This window comes from Lissotriton helveticus, chromosome 1_1 (genome assembly GCF_964261635.1).
Source record: "Lissotriton helveticus chromosome 1_1, aLisHel1.1, whole genome shotgun sequence".
NCBI classification, from domain to species: Eukaryota; Metazoa; Chordata; class Amphibia; order Caudata; family Salamandridae; genus Lissotriton; species Lissotriton helveticus.
Genome location: NC_136057.1, coordinates 1,948,985,888 through 1,948,998,806, shown reverse-complemented (window position 1 = coordinate 1,948,998,806; position 12,919 = coordinate 1,948,985,888). Strand labels below are relative to the sequence as shown.

The 12,919-nt window shown below is 46.1% G+C and overlaps 1 protein-coding gene across 2 annotated transcripts in view; it reads left to right on the top strand.

The window, feature by feature from the left end:
- The window catches only part of LOC144755218 (complement factor H-like), a 1,175,739-nt gene that overhangs the window by 598,180 nt on the left and 564,640 nt on the right, over positions 1-12,919 (top strand). The gene's annotated exons all lie outside the window — the stretch shown is intronic.

Genomic DNA, 12,919 nt, shown 5'->3' with positions numbered 1-12,919 from the left:
ACACACAAAGCAAACAATTCAGACATTGCACGACTTAGGGTTTACCATAAACTACACCTAGAGCCTTCGCACGTTCATCAGTATCTAGGAGCTACCATAAACACATCTACAGCTCTAGCGTATCCCAGTCCAGCCAGGATACAGAGCATTCAGACCTTAGTCTCCATATTTCAACACCATCAGTCTCTCCAAGCCAGAGTGTTCATGAGACTAATAGGCATGATGGCATCTTGCATCTTCATAGTTCCACATGCAAGACTGCAAATGCGCCCATTACAAGAATTTCTAGCACAACAGTGGAATCAGGCTCAAGGTCAGCTCTCAGGCCTGGTGTTGGTAGACAGCCGTACATTTTTCTCTGCAATGGTGGAACACCAACAATTTGACAAAGGGACGGCCGTTCCTAGAACCTGTTCCACAGATAATGCTCACGACAGACACATCCCTCACAGGATGGGGAGCCAATCTCTTACACTATACCACACAAGGCCAAAGGAACAATCAGCAAACACTGTTCCATATCAACCATCTGGAGATGCTAGCCATTTTCCTAGAACTCAAAACATTTCAAGTGCAAGTACAAAACAAAGCTGTCTTAATCCGGACGGACAATATGACAGCCATGTATTATATACAAAAACAGGGAGGGACACTCTCTGCAACTGTCCCAGCTCGCACAGAACATTTGGAGATGGGCCATTACTCAAAACATACACCTGACAGTAGAGCACCTTCCAGGAATTCACAATCAGATAGCAGATCTGTTGAGTCGACAGTCACAACAGATTCACGAATGGGAGATACATCCACAAGTTATTCAACCATTCTTCCAAATGTGGGGGCATCCACAGATAGATCTGTTTGCCACCCACGAAAATGCAAAATGCCCAACCTTCGCCACCAGGTTCCCACACCCACAGTCGGAGGGGAATGCGATATGGATGAACTGGTCAGGCAGATTTGCGTACGCTTTTCCGCCTCTCCCACTCATTCCACTAGTAGTGCGCAAACTCAGACAACAGTCTCTCAAACTAATACTAGTGGCTCCCACATGGGCACGCCAGCCGTGGTTCACCACACTGCTAGATCTCCTACTGGTTCCAAATCAAAAATGAAGGCTCACGCCCTACCTGTTAACACAGAACCATGGAGAAATAAGACACCCAGAACCAAGCCAACTGAATTTGGCGATCTGGCTCCTGAAGTCTTAGAGTTTGGTTACTTAAACCTACCACCAGACTGTATGAACATAATTAAAGAAGCTAGAAAACCCACTACCAGAACGTGTTATGCCTCTAAGTGGAAAGGATTTGCAATATATTGCAACAACAATCACATTGATCCACTGGATGTTTCCATCCAAAATATCATTTGCTACCTTCTACACCTACAAAGGTCCAATTTAGCTTTTTCTTCCATACGCCTGCATCTGGCAGCAATTGCAGCCTATTTACAGAATAGACAACATCTATCTCTATTCAGAGTACCTGCAATCAAAGCTTTTATGGAAGGATTAAAACATATAATCCCACCTTGGTTACCACCTGCTCCGGTATGGAACCTAAACGTGGTCCTTACAAGACTTATGGGACCCCCTTTCGAGCCTTTACATAAGTGTGAACTACAATTCCTAACATGGAAAACTGCTTTCCTTTGTTGTCATCACCTCTCTCAGAAGGGTTAGTGAAATACAAGCATTCACAATACAAGAACCATTCTTTCAAGTACATACTAACAAAGTGGTTCGTAGGCCTAATCCAAAATTCCTGCCAAAAGTTATTACTCCTTTTCACCTTAACCAATCAATAGAGCTACCGGTGTTCTTTCAAAACCCGGACTCTGTTGCAGAAAGGGCTTTACACACCGTAGATGTTAGAAGAGCCCTGTTATACTACACAGATAGGACTAAATCCTTCAGAAAGACAAAACAATTATTTGTATCTTTCTTTGTATCTTTCTCTCCCCCACAAAAAGGCAACCCCATCTCTAAGGAGGGGATTGCCAGGTGGATTGTAAAGTGTATACAAATATGCTATCAAAAAGCTAAACGTACACTAACAGTTCCTCCTAGAGCATACTCTATTGTGTCGATGTGCAGGCCAAGCAGCAAGCTGCAGTAGGCCAAGCTGTCCTTAGAACACTGTTTCAGAATACTGCAACGGATACAAGCGACCACCGCTAGGGGAGACACTGCTGCACAATCAATGCACAGTATACGATCCGCAGTTCATACGCCTCGAACGGAAAATGCTACTTACCAGTATGCATCTGTTCTTGGCATGTAGCTGCAGAGTCGTATACGCCCTCCCACCTCCCCGGGGCTTGTATCCGTTCCAGTTATCATCTTAATTAGATGCACACGCATGGACATCTTTTTCTTTATCTTTACTTCTACTAACTCCATCATTTCCCATCATGGCGAAAAACAATCTGAGGATGGAGTTGATGACCATGCGCAGTATTGTCCAAGGGTGGAGTCACCTATCTCGTGACTACAAAGACTTCTTCCAAGAAGACAACAACCTGCAATCATCCGAGCCCAACACCAGGTGGCGATCTAATGCATAGTACACGACTCTGCAGCTCTACATGCCAAGAACAGATGCATACTGGTAAGTAGCATTTTCCCTATGTTGCTAGATGATATATCCAGACATGTTTTGGTTCTCATTTTTTTGCATTATATTCTCTACAAAGATTATGGGATCTATGCCTGACCACTTTATTGAGATTCCATTTTTGCCTTGTGTTTTGATGTTAATTGCAAGGGGGATATTGTCTCTCTATAAAATAATTTGGAATTTAGCGTTAGTAGGACAGGGTGATGATCACTTAGCAGACTAGGTTGTATAAAACATTCTTCAACCAAATACCCGTATTTTCTAGATATTAAAAAATGGTCGATGCATGAAGACGACCTGGGCCCTTCATATGTATGTTTAACATGAACTCCTATGTGGGGTCGTGGCTCCATGATTTCCAGATTGTATTTAAACATAGCATAATTAATTGCTTCGCCATATGAATTGTGAGGGAAATGGGAAAGTTGATCATCAAGTACGTCTTCATAACCACATTGATCCCCTATAGTGTAAGGACATAATTCACAATTTAAATCCCCTGCCCAAATTATGATATTATCGCCCCTCAATTCTTTCACAAATGTATCCAATTCTTCTTCTAGTTTTAAAATTACTTCTTTTCTTGTTTTGTGCAAAATATTGTTGTAAAAGTAAATAAGTACAATATTCTGCTTACCTTTAACAGTAAAGACTAGAAACTGAAAATGCTGTGAATTTAAATAGTTTTTTGTTAGGGTCAAGGGTACTGATATAGAGATTAATACTGCCAGGCCTCCACTCGATCTCCTTGCCTTAGATGGTGTTGCATTAGTAAAAATTGTTTTAAAACCATTAATATAAAAAGCTTCTGTCGCCCAAGTTTCTTGTAAAAGAATCAAGGAGCAGTGGTGGATACTTTTTAACCAAAATGGATTTTGCAGTTTATTATTGACCCCTGCGATGTTCCATGACATCACTTGTAGTAGCCCAGCCAATGGGCCGTCCATTGGATCAGCCCTAATCTGACTATTCTGCGGTGTGGTATCGCTACAAACTTTTAATTGCAATATTTCCATAGGGTTTACTTCTGTTCCTTTTAAAGCGGTGCAGGGGTTACCTTCATTCAACTTCACCATTATCTTAGATACTTCTTCCCTAGGGATAACTAGTTGATTTAGAGAACGGGTACTATCATCTAAATTTGTAGGTTTTGGGTCCAGTCAATCAACCTCACTACAACTTCTAAGGGGGCAAACATATTTAGCATAAGTGGTACCCTAAAATTTGCGGAGGTGTAGTTCATTCTACCTATATGGAGGGATAGGTCAGGGCAAGATCTATAAAAATATCCAAGGGGTAAAGCAGTAATTCCCTCATTACAATCATCATATCTCCAGGAATATTTTGCCGAAACCTCTTCCAGTAAACGTCCTACCACTTCCGGGTGGCGGAAGTTTAGTACAATACAATCCCCTTCACATAACTTTTCCCCTTTTCCCACCTAACTTAGTCTTCTTAACATGATTATTTCTTCAAATAAAAACCTAGGGCTGCAGTGGGTGTTATTAGAGAACCAGTGTACTATCCGATTCTTCTGTGAGTCCCAAGATTCAATAATGTTTTTACAAGGTTTTGGGACGTTTTTTAAAACAATAACATAGGGGGTAGCTTGAGGGGGGAGGCTAAAAAGTCCCACTTGGTGCGGCTTCGGTTGATAGTGGCTATTGGTTGGTTGAGTATTATCTTTACCGTTTTGTAGATTGCCATTTGTTCTATTGGTAGCAAAATGTGATCTGGAGGATCCTGGTACTACCTTTCTTTGGAATACAGGGGGTTGATGTATATTTGTCTCTACTACTATACCACTAGGGCTTTGCTCATTTTGCTGTAATTCCTTATCCTTGTCCTTCCGAATAAGGTGTGGCTCTTGGGCATAAATTATTAACATTTGTTGTTGTCCGTAGAGTTAAAACCAGTTGCATTAATGTAGAGATGCCTTTTTGCACTGTTTTTATCTCAGACGTGACTCATCTCTCGATGGTGTCTATCTTCCCATGTAACTTTCTAAAGAGTGTCTCAATGCCTTGCATGTGTAGTGCTGTAACTTCAAGACTTTTTGGGAAATTTCTATCATCCTGTTTGATGTCTTCCCCTTTTTATTTTTATTTCTTAAGGCTGTTTTTTAATGGGACTGGTGCTATTTGCTGCTTACCCCTCTTAGCAGGAGGAGAAATCAGTTCTGGTGAATTGGAGTTGGATACTACTGATATTTCAAGAGAAATTGTCAGTACGCAGGGTCAAGGGCTAATTGCAGAGTCTGTCTCAGAGTTGGAAGGTTGGTTAGAAAAATCAAAGCTGTTATCCGTCAGATTGCCCAAGGCCTGTACTTCAAGCTCGAGATTAATTCCATCTTCACCGACCTCCACTGCAACAGATTTACTCTCTCTTTGGACAGCATTTAATGCCATTTTAGTTGCAGCTAATTTTTCCTCCACCTGGACAATCTCGTCATTATTAATACCCATTGCGCTTTTCAAGTAATTTCTAATCTGTGCAGTTTTTAGGTCTCGTGTAAGGCAGTGCATGCGCTGCATGCGCTGTCTCAGCGAGACCAAATGTAATGTATATGTTGGCTTAACCTCCATGTAATTTGTTTTTCCTCTTACGATTGGTTAACCCGGTGGTTCCAAAGTGTGCGCCGCGGCACCCCGGTGCGCCGTGATAAGAAGCCAGGGGCGCCGCGGCGCCGCCCAGGATATGGCTTCTTTGTGCTCAACATGATCCCAGCCCTGATCCCAGCCCTCGCCCTCTGTATTTAAATGGCTCAATTAAGAGCTCGGTGTGGATACGGAGAGTGCTGTGGACATTGCGGTATAGTTTGTTTCAGAGTTTAAGCAGTAGTCTTTGTTCCTGAATGAACGTCTTACCCTGTGCATTGTGTTTTTGTTGATAGTAAATACAAGTTACACAAATCTCTGGTGCTTTCCATTTTACTTTCCCTTTCGTGGAGTGTGGCGGCGTCTGTATATGGTTTCCTTCAGAGTTCAAGCCGGGTGCGTCTTGTGTCATAAATCGAATTTGCATTGTAGGCAGAAATAGCTTCAAACACGTTCTTGCAGCTGACAGCAAGGCAGAAAATAGAGTGGGAGAAAGCTGTCAAAACAGCAAAGGTTGTGTGTGAAGGGGCGGTTGTCGCGGGCTGAAATAGCAGGCAAGGAGGCCGTATATAGTGGGCTATGCTGGTTTATTAAAGTATACAAGAAAGTCAGAGAACAGACAGGTGGTGTGACTCCCAGGGCGTCGGGTCTTGTCCTTCCGCGAGGAGGGTCTTCGTCCGGTCCTTCTTTCTTTGTCCCGGATCCCGTCTTGTTGGTCTTCGGGTCGGATCAGATGTCGGGGAGGTACCTCGGAGGGCAATAAGAGAAAGAAGGGACCGTTAGACCAGCACTGTGGGACAGCCGTCCACCCGACACCAACACCGGATACGTGTGGGACCAAGAAACGAAGATAAGTGCGGAAAAGGGGAGGAAGGAGGGCGGAGGAGGAGGAAGGGAGTAGGAAGGGTGTCCGAAGGGTGAGTGAGGGGAGAGGGCCAATGCAGTGAGTGTGCTGTACAAAATATACAGTGAGAGGTTCTTTACCGTGCTCCGTGCCTAAATAGGAGAGACTTTACACTATGTACACTGAGCACCTAGGGTGTTCAGAAAGGGGTACTAGGTACTCACGCGGTCCGCCGTAGCCCTCCGATGGACTACGGCCGCTCTTCAGCCACCTCCTCAGGGACTCCACCAATCTTCCGACCATACGTCTTCTTCCGCTCTCTCTGCTCCGTCGTCCTCTCCGTCTGCCTTAGAATCCTGCCACGATACTCCGACGGGGTCCTGGGCGCTGGGGTTGCTTTTCACTGTTGTAGGGGCGGGACTTCCGGGGTCGCATTCAAGTGCTTCCTGTTGGCGGCGTTCGGGGATTGGTTCCTGCATGGAAGAGAGGGGCGGGATACTTCGAGTCACTGTTGCCGCTCTGTCATGGTGGTGTGTTACGGGGTTTCGGCGGCGCGGACTGCTGTGGGGGTCCCTGGATACCGGTGAGTCGTGAGGGGCGGGTAGTCCTGGTGGGGTTGGACGCGGGACAGGATCACATTGTGTTAATAATTACTGTTGCAGAGGTGGATTTCTACAGTGGGGCCAGTACACTTACTTCCAGGTTGGATGTATCGAATAGAGGTGGACAGCCTCGAATAAGTGTGATAGCAAGTGTTCAAAGAAACGGATATTTGAAAATATAGCTTACAAATATTTCTTTGTGGCAAATACTTTTGTTTTTATTCGCAAGGAAGCAGCATTACCGTGAGGTGTCAGAGCGCTTTACATAAGAACCAGTTGCGATACATAAGGACTTAGGATTACATGTGTTACATAAAAGATCCAAGCAGAATTTTTTTTGCAAATGTACAAGTTATAAAGTCACACAGGGAAGAGATATAAACATAAATAAATTGCAAATGTACAAGTAGTAAAGTCACACAGGGAAGAGACAAATATAAAAAATTGCAAATGTACAGGTTGTAAAGTCACTCAAGGAAGAGATACAAATGGATAAACTCTAAGAGTCACATAGGAATGGTAGAGAGTACAAAGGTTTACTGCGGTGGTTCCCAAAGTATGCGCCACGGCACCTCGGTGCGCCATTAAAAAAACAATGGAGAGCCACGGCCCACTGCCAATTAGGTCAAGGGAGCCACGGGTCAAAAAAGTTTGGGAACCACTGGGTTAACCTGTGGCGTTGCTTTCCTTATCTTGCTTTCTGTTGGCTGTTGATCCTATGCTAACTTCCGTGTAGTCCCTAAGCAGCGGCGCCTAACTACAGTTCTCCTCCACTTTGCTGGCACTTGTTTTAATTGCCTGCAGTGTGCCAAGTTTGTTTATTTATTTTGGAGATAACCCCCTGCATCTGCTAACTGGAGACTCTCCTTTGTGGGATTAGCCTCTGTAACTAGAGCGGCAGCGCTGTGCTTTATGGTTGCCATAAATCACCTCCTCTCCCCAGGGCACACCACCTCCAGTAAATCTCAGACAGAAGAATGCCATTGCGAAAGTATTTTAAATATGCTTGGCTTCGTAAATGATGTGTTGAGCAGCAACATAGAGAAAAAAACAACCATATAATTTCTTAGGACGAAAGAATTTATTTGGAAAAATATATTTTCTTCATCGAAGAAAAAAAAACAATTACCCATCTTTTCTGTTTTTTAGCTAGAAATGCAGGCAAAGTGAAATGCTACACATCAAGGAAGAGAGAGGAGGGAGTGATTATGCGGAAAGGCCTTTTGAAACACCTGACACAAATCACAATTTAAGAAGAGCCCTTTCTTCCCAATTAAAATGCTTGATGTATAAAAACATTTGTGGGCATTCGCTCAGAGTCCTGGTGCAGGACTCGGGCTGCAGAGGAAAGACTCTCCCCTCGGTGAAGTGAGCGCGGGCAGCGCTGCGGGCTTCAGTGAGCGTGGCTGAGGTAGCTCTGCTCTGCAGCACAAGGGCCCTTTCTCAGAATTGCAGCATTTACAAATGCTTTGGGATGCCTGGGCAGCGGACAGCGCTATACTGATGCCAAATTAAACTATCTATATCGCCCTGAGAAGAAAGCCTGCGCCAAACGGGAGTCAGGGTGTGCTGCGGGCGATACCTTCCCCCTGTAACTGGCCATGCGCTACCAGTGACCCCCGTACTCAGGGCGCTGCTCCCCCCTACTTCTCACCGACCCTCACAGCCCTCAGACCTGCAGGTATATTTTCTGTACAGCACATTAAAATAGTGCTCCCTGCACGATCACAAACTCTATGCTCCGCATCCCAAATTCTAATCTTGCACAATTGTGTTTTGTAACTCATCCCGGAGATCAGTGTTACAGTTGAAATACAAATGCTACCAGCTTCAATAACAATCTGTGGCGTCCCTGGTATATCTTTAACTGTCAGGCAAACACAGAGCTGTTTGTTGCTTCATAATGTGCAAATGGTTTAATATTTATGATGCATACATTATTCTTTGTGTAAACACACGCATTCCCTAAAACGTTCACACCTCTGAGCAGTGCACAGGGCTGGTGGGCAGTAGACCATGTGAGAGGCGAGGAGGCATGTTCAGCTGCGGTAGAGGAGTGTGAGGGGCAAAGTGTTTTAAACTTTGTTGCCGTTTCCTTTTTATGAACTCTCCGTTTGCTGGTTTTCATTCTTTACTGAGGCTCGGGCTGCGTCCTTTTTTCTTTTAACATGCTGTAGACACCTGTTAAAAACCCACAAATCCCCTCTCACCTCTGCCATCCCATCTTTTCACACCACATTACCCCAACCTCTTATCTCCAGTGTGAAGGAGATAATGTGGATAATTAAGGTGCGTTGGGGAGGAGGCGAAATGTTTGCCTTAACAGACAGTCACTGCAATGAAGTAGTAACTGGTCTGTGGAGGAAAAAAACGGACCCTGTTGCTTCTCGCTTTATGTACTAGCAGCAGCCTGGGTGCCAGATTTGTTTCCTCCCAGGGCGCTCTGTGAGCAAAGGCCGCCTCTGAGAGTCCACTGCTGCCCTGGGGGCACAGTTCAGGGCAAGAAACGTGAACTAGCTGCCAGCCTGCACCACGGTGGCGGGGAAGGGGAGGTGTGTGTCACTGCCACAGTCAGACGCCTCATTGTGTAATGGGTGTGGTTTTGATGAAAGGGAGCTGACATGCGAGAAGCATCAGAGCGTTGAGGAGCCAAGGGAGGGCAGAACCTGCAGGTACCAGGAAGGGTCGGGGTGCGAGGGTCAGGGCAGGCAGCTAAACACGAGCTTGAGTTTTTATTTATTTATTTACTTAATGCGATTTTATATAGCGCGAACATTACCCGAAGGTGTCAGAGCGCTTTACATAAGAACCAGTTGCGATAGATAAGGATTTAGGATTACATGAGTTACATAGAAGATACAAACAGAAAAAATTGCAAATGTACGAGTTGTAAAGTCACACAAGGAAGAGATACATACAAAAAAAATTGCAGATGTACAAGTTGTAGAGTCACACAAGGAAGACATACAAACAGAAAAAAAATCGCAAATGTCAGGAGATCCATTTAAATATGTGTTATCGAAATGCTCTCGGGTCAATGTTTCCCTTCCACCCCCTTTCACACTTATTTAACACAGCCTATTATCGTTTGAGAGAACTTCTCGTCACTTTTACCACACAACAAACTGGGCATCCAATTACTCGACCAGAGAAAGCCATGGGGTGTAAACGGGCTAAAGGAATGCTGCAGTGCACACAGTGCGGTACTTATTCAAAGGCGAGGGCTGGAATGCCGCGTGTAGCCGGAGTCCTCTGAGAACAGGGTCTGAGCGGAAGTACTCGTGAATGAATATTGTTTACATGGTAACAAGGGAGGACCGGTATTAGTGAATATGCTCTGCATGGGCTGCTTTAGAAAACGGTGTGCTTGTGTAAAGCGGTGTTCCTACAATGTTACTGCTACGCATAACTTGAGCGCCTGCAGTAAAGGGGGTTGCCCCTTAAGGCTTTAATGCAGCCGGCAGCCCCGCCAAGCCCTATTTATCGACTTTCATTGACGTGAAGGGTTTCACAAGAGGGAAAAAGTTGAAGTACAGCATTCTTAGCCCAAAAAATAAATAGCCTCGTGGCTAAACCGGGAATTATGGTATGTATACGTTGCTTTTCCACAACCCCCCCGGCTCCCTGGCTCCTGGATCTCCAAACCCTTTCTCTAGCATTACACAAATCAAAATCCATCAGATACACACACACGTGCATGTGTCTGCCCTCTGTGGGCCGGAAAGTACTATAGAAATGGTCACCACATGTTGCGAGGTCCAGTTTTGTATGGTCCGGTTGTGAATGTGCAAGAATGAGTATGCAGCATTCAGCCTGTAGGACTGTTCCGACTGTACATGGTCGGGTGATTTCACGTACGGCAAGCATTGATAGTGTGGCCAGCGGTTGATGTGCATTAGAAACAAGCATTGGCAAAGCCAGAATTTCTAGCCTGTGCAAGAGCCATTAGGGTTTCCAATATGTTTCAGCAATGTTGTACACCAGAGTGGCTGCTGTTCAGTATGGATAAAAGTTAGTGGGGAGTGGTGTGAAGTGGAGTGTTATGGAGTGGCGTACAGTAGATTTGAGTGGCATGGAGAGGAGTGGAGTGTCATAGAGTAGCATACAGTGTTGTGGAGTGTCGTGGAGGGAGTCGAGGGTAGTAGAGTTGAGTGGCGTAAAGTGGAGTACAGTGTCAACAGATGAGTACAGTGTCCTAGAGTGAAGTGGCTTAGAGTGTCGTGGAGTGGTGTAGAGCATAGCAGAGTGGCGTAGATGCTGTGGCGTCGTGCGGAGTAGATTGTCACATAGTCATAAAAGAGTGAACAAGTGAAAAAGGAGAACTAACTTACATACACCAAACTGCCTTTGTGACTATGCCCCTTTATTTTTATAGTATTATATTAATGTGAATGCCGTTTCCCTAAAATAAACCACTGAATCATATGGCAGACAGTAGGAATAATGCTGCAGTCAGTCGTGCTGCTTCAACTCGTCAGACCCTTGCTGGTCATTGTTTTCACAGAGACTTCCTCTCCAATCCATATACAAGTAACCGGTCTACTGCACAGTTCAGGAGAAGACAGAACAGCCTATAGTTCAAGACGTCCCTCTCCAGCAACCCTTAACAAACACCACAACATTTAGTGCCACAAATGGGCTGTATAGCTCTCACAGTGCCATCCAAGGTCATGCCCAACTTGCATTAACAAACTCCTCCTTGTCAATTACTGACCAGCAGGACATCGGCACGATTCTCTGCATCATTTGTTTCAGATGCTACACTTGCCCGTCCCAACTGTGTGTTTTTTTTATTGTTTTATTTGTCTCTCCCCACCACCCCTCAGAGATCGCTGTTTATTTATTTATTTTTTCTTAATATATAGAGATTTGCTAATAATTACAGCCAATGCCGAGGCTCCAAACCTGTTAAGGGCGTCCGTTTTAGCACTTCCCTCTCCGGTGTTATGTTTAATTTGTGGTTACGGCACGATTCTCTGCATCATTTGTTTCAGATGCTACACTTACCCATCCCAACCGTGTTTCTTTTTTTATCCCTCCCCACCGCCCCTCTGAGAGCGCTGTTTAATTATTTATTTTTAATTACTAGATAGGGATTTGCTAATAATTACAGTCGACGCTGAGGCTCAAATTCTGTTAAGGGTGTCTGTTTGTGCACTTTCCCCTACAGTGTAATGTTTAATTTTTGGATCTCTCACCCTCACACACCATCACCCACCCTCACCCACCCACCCTCTCACCCTCACACACCCTCTCACCCTCACATACCCTCACACCCCCTCATACCCTTATCCTCACACACACCCTCACACACCCTCTCACCCTCACACATCCTCACCCTCACACACCCCCTCACCCTCCCTCACCCTCCCTCACAACCCCTCACCCTCCCTCACACACCCTCACCCTCACCCCTGTCACCCTCACCCCCGTCACCCTCACACACCCTCATCCTCACCCTCACACCCCATCACCCTCACACCCTCACCCTCACACTCCCTCACAACCCTACCCTTTACCCTCACACCCACTCACCCTCACAGACCCTCACACTAACACCCCCTCACCCTCACACACCCACGCCCCCACCCCCACACCCCCTCACCCTCACACACCCTCACCCTCACACACCCTACCCTCACACACCCTTACCCTCATACCCCCTCACCCTCACAACCCCTCACTCAACCTCTCACCCTCACAAACCCTCTCACCCTCACACACCCTCTCACCCTCACACCCCCTCACCCTAACACACCCTCACACCCTCAAACACCCTCTCACCCTCACACACCCTCTCACCCTCACACCCCACACACCCTCACTCACCCCCTCACACACCCACACCCTCAGACACCCTCACCCACCCTCACACACCCTCACCCACCCTCACACCCTCACCCTCACACACCCTCACACACCGTCACACTCACCCCCATCACCCTCACCCCGTCACCCTCACCCTCACACCCCCTCACCCTCACACCCTCACCCTCACACCCCCTCACCCTCACACCCTCACCTCAAACCCCCTCACCCCCACACCCTCTCAAGCACACACCCTCAAACCCCCTCACTCTCACACACATCTCACCCTCACACCCCCTCACCCTAACACCCTCTCACACCCCCTCACCCTCACATACCCTCACCCTCACACACCCTCACCCTCACACCCCCTCACCCTCACCTACAAACAACCTCACACCCCTCACCCTCACACACCCTCACCCATACACACCCTCACACACCTCA